A 5,022-nucleotide genomic window follows, 5' to 3' on the forward strand; every position below is an offset into this window, starting at 1 on the left:
CGAGCGAAAACCTTTTCTCTTTCTTTTCTTCATTTCTTCTTCTTCTCTTTTTTCTTCCTTTCGCTCCACCTGGAACAGAGTTTCGTTAGAGAGAGGGAGAGGAGGAGGAGGGGGGGATGAAACAACAGGGGTGGAGAGGAATTCGACGTCGATCGACGTCGCCGAGTCGTGGAACGGAACGTTGGAATGTCGAACGATTTCAACGAGGTCGAGGCCGTGATTGCGGATTTTGGTCTTGGAGGAAGAGCAGGTCGAAAGGGAAAGGGAGGGAGAGAGTAGAAGAGATTGTGGATGGAAAATTCTATTTCGATGATGTTTTTTAAGTATTCGATGGATGCTCGAATTGGGGAATGTAAAAGATATGTATGAAGAAAACTATTGAATTGTGAATCTTTTGAAATAATTTTACGTGTCTGGTAATATTATGATTGTACAATTGTCAAGTTAGAGGGAATGAAGATTTCGTATTAATTGAATGCAAGACGATTCTGCAAGATCAACGAAAAGAAAGAAAATAAAAGTGCTATTCGAGTTCTACTTCAAATGGATTTAGTAGAATCATTCTTATTGGACAGTTTTCGAAGAATATACGTTCAACAGCCTTTCTTTTTTAGCTTCGATAAAGTATCTGATGAGATTCATTTCAATTAAAATTACGAATACTGTCTACGTGAATAATAAAATTCACGTATATAAAAGTAAAAAGAAATTTGTTTCGATTTATCTTAAACAAATCTCCCTAAATCTCAAACAAAAGAATTAATCGTAATCGAAGATTATATTCTTTTGAAACTCGATTCAAAACAAACTTCTCCCCATAGCAAAAACACAAACTAAACTCACGACCTCGATCCACGGACAGTTTGAGATCTCGCTCTTGCTCAGCCGCGAGTAACACGTCAAACGTGTGTCATAGACTGAACGCACACTCACACGTACGCGAGGAAATATATTAAGACTCGCGCATACGAGGCTGGTTAAGGGTTAAGAGCAGGGTATAAAGATGTTGTTTGAGGCGTCGGACACCTGTGCCCCTCTGTTATATCCTTCTGCATATGGACCTCGTCGCCTCGTACGCCGGTCCCTCGTGAAACATCATAACGGCCCCCTCTACACTCTGCGCCCGCGCACGTAGTCGTGTACAAGGCATAGCGCTACGTAGCCTAACGTATGTAGCCTGCATTAAGATGCAGACGATGATAAGGATGACTTTACGATCTCACGCTCGGACGATTCATAGCCAGCCAATGTATGAACGACCGCCGTTTACTCCGCTCCTACTCCGCCTTCCACCCTCTTGTCTTCTCGATACCGCTTCTGAGAGATCCACTCCACAAACTAGGTGCACGCCCATCCAGATTGATCGATGCCAAGAATTCTGTCACGTACCTACGTACCTTGTTTCTGACTCGTATATGACAATCGAATAGCGAGTGAAGATTTTTGGACAGATTTTTTTGTTCCTCGATTCCGAAAAAGTACGATCATTCAGAGGTTCGATCTTAAACATAATACCATAGCATCTTGGAGGAAAGCTAATTTAAAAAAAGAAAAGAAAAAAAGAAATGATTCCTCCGAGGAAGAAGAGGAGCGCAGGTGCTAGTCCAGAGGTGGACGATTCCGGTGGATGCAGTCGAAGGCGCATCCTGTTGCATATTTCACCCGGCAGAACCCTTTTAGCCGTTTCACCGGGGCTACAGGCGCACGGGCGTGTAAATCAAACGCGCGCTGCCCGCTTGTAAATCTCCGGATAAATACACACCGTGTGGAGATAATTTACGCAGCCGGCGCATCCACTTCTCCGTTCCCATTCTCTGTCCCTCCTCGTCCTTTCTTCTGCGTTTCCTTTCCTTTTTCTTTCTCTCTCCTTCCTTCCTTTTCTTTTCTTTTTTCACCCTTTACTCTACGAAGCCAGTCGATTTTCGGACGTCGAGAGCGCGCTCTCTGTCCCGGAAGGCGAGAGGCCTTTCTCGTCAAGAGAGATCCTCGTTATATCCGCTCGCTTGTCGATCGTTACGTCTCATGGACGTTGATACGCCGATAATCTCTCGCAGCGCAGGAAATATTACCAATATATTATTCTACTATGTGTATATATATATATGTATATACGCAGAATGCTGAATCTTATTTGCTCGAGCATAATGAGAGGAATGTTTACCGACACCTTGGGCATAATTACCGGGTGGGCAAAGGGTTAAGATTTAGGGATTGAAACTGGATGTCGAACCGGTTAATTTATCGCTTTGGACGACTTCATCCTCCCTCGATTCGTATTACGATTTTTTAATGATAGCGTTGCTCCCGAACGGAGATATTCTCTCCCCAACAAGGAACAATCGTAGAATCCTTATTCTCTCTCTCTTTTTTATTCACTGCATTCAAACGCAATCCTTCTTGAAACTTTCCTAGAAATAATTTCCTAAAAAAAGAAGAAAGAGAAAAAGAAAGGAGGGAGCACACACGTGTTTATCCCGCGTTGGTGGACAGGCATAAAGCATACGTCTTCGATGCACTTTTAATACCGGCGATCCGTTCACTCGGGACATATTTGATGCATCGGCGGATAAGTAGCTGCGAGTTCTCACTTCATTTATCAAGGGACTGGCCCACCTGTCGCCGCCCGCCTTCCATTCACCCGTAAGGATCGTTCCGGACGCGACGAGCACGTGTGCATTAGACGTGTGCCCGGCCCGAGATACAATAAACCGTATGGACGATCGAATCTAATGGATGATCTTTGAAGGAACGTGTCGGACAGGATAAGGAGCCCGATAAGATTTCCCCCGTTTTTCATCGATCGCACGAGGGGATTAGACGTCCACGTTCTCAACCTCTCCCGTTCCTTCCCGGACGGGGAAGGATTTCCGAATCTGTTTCCTCGCGATCTGGAATTAGGTAAAGTGTGAAACGTTCGAAATCGAATTTTTTTAACGGACCTCTATTTTCTTTATCGAGGGGATAGGCAATCGATCGTATAAAAGCGTATCGTGGAAATCGAGATAAAGATTTTGTTTTATAATAGGATCAATTTATATTCCCCCCTTTTTAAAATATATTTATTCCCACGAAAAAAAAAGAAACTTTCTTAAAGAGAGATTAAAAATTAGCTTCTCTTTAAATACAAATATCACACGAAAAAAAAATTCGAGAAAGCAATTTTCCTTTTACGAATATTACACGGATACGAAGTCTCTCTTTCTCCGTTCACCCCATCCGTTACGAAGCAGAGATGCTAGATCTCGGGAGGAGGGGAGGGGGGCAGCGCACTTTACAGTCAAGGAAACACACCGATCCTATCCACGATCGGGGGAGGCGGCGAGCACTCGCATTTCTTCATCGTATCGACACCTCGAAGCACATACGCACTGCGTGACCGGACGCGACCATTCGTTTTCCTCCCGGTGTGTAAGAGGAGTATCGTAGGGTGGCGGATGGAACGCATTGTTCCATCGCCATCGAATCGAGCGTTCCTCGAGAGGGAGAGAGAGAGAGAGAGAGAAATACAATCGATAGGGGCACGAAGAGGGGGTGTGAAGCCGCCGACTGCGCGGGTGCTAACCTCTTGATCCTCGATCACGAGACGGAGGACGAAACTCGAGTATTATTCGTGGCCGTGGACGGCGATAAATAACGGCCGACTGGTTTCTGCATACATCCAAGTGTATATAATCGGATGACAAGCCTTTATGCAACGTAAACTCGATTTCGGTTTAGATCCTCGCCGTCCAGCGGGGTGCCGTGACCATATATAGACGGAAGAAATGGACGGAAAGAAAATGGGGAAACTCTTGAGAAATTTTTACACATATTTCGTATACAATTTAAACAATGTTCCGATAAAATTTAAAATATACGGGGAGAAGCTCGCGTTTCCTTCTATCTTCGAAGATAAACGAGTAAACGAGAGGAAGAGGAGGGAGGGAATTCAAATGGGCCGGTCGGAACGAGGAAAAGTATTCGAAGGAATGGGGCCACCGATTTCGTCGTCGAACGAGGTCCCAAAGGGATGAGACGGGTCCACTCATCAGACGGCGAAAACTCGAGGGCGATACATCCCGATTTCGTTCCTCCAATTCTCCAAGGCTCGATCGTGAATTACCATCGGATTGGTCGTGCGTCGAGGTAGGTTAGAGGTAGCTAGGTCGTAGTTTCATTCTCGACAACAGCGTCGAAACCACCGTATCTCTCTCTCTTTCTCTCTCTCATTCGTTCCTCCTCTTCGTCGACTCGAGGAGATCGAATCCTAGAGCCAAAAAGGCTCTCTCGCAACACCCTTCACGAACGGTGCTAACGACTTTTAGATCATTAGTTACTGAAACTACCAATACAATTATCGGGCCTGGATATTTATTCCCTTAATCTCGGGACTCAAGCCGAGATTGCGGCCAATTCGCCGCGTCGATGAGGAGGAGGAGGAGACTGCTATTACCCGTGTTGTTGTTCGCATTGTGCCGAGAACCATTTTATATACCGACGATCTTTGTATACCGTAAGCTCTTTTAATTAAGACCTAAGATTATCATAATAGATCGAGGGAGAGATCCTTTCGCGAAAAGCATATATACTCTTGCACGATGATCGATGCTTTACACGATTTTCGTGATTCGATCGAATCGATCGGCAGAAGGCCTTTTCGAGAATCACGTGGGTCGGTTGGCCTCGAGCAGAGGATATTGTTCCTTTGTTGAATCGTTTCGATCCACTTCTCACCGATTTATGAGTCGTGTAATGTAATTGGAATAATTTTTAGAACGTTTCCTTGGAGATATATCGAGAATTTGAAACGAGGAAAGTTTGAGATCTTCAGATATATATATATATATATTCACGTAATAAAAAGATAAAATTATCTGTTACATAAATCTTGCCAAAACAGAATGCAAGTCAAAGTCTTTACGTACATTACACGTCTCATTAATCTTACGAATGTCGTTCAATTTTAATCGGGTTGCATGGATTAAAAGAGAAGATGGCTATTAAAACGTATTTTCTTTCACCACGATACGATAGTTTTGATAG

Source organism: Apis dorsata, unplaced genomic scaffold (assembly GCF_000469605.1).
Source record: "Apis dorsata unplaced genomic scaffold, Apis dorsata 1.3 scaffold_99, whole genome shotgun sequence".
NCBI classification, from domain to species: Eukaryota; Metazoa; Arthropoda; class Insecta; order Hymenoptera; family Apidae; genus Apis; species Apis dorsata.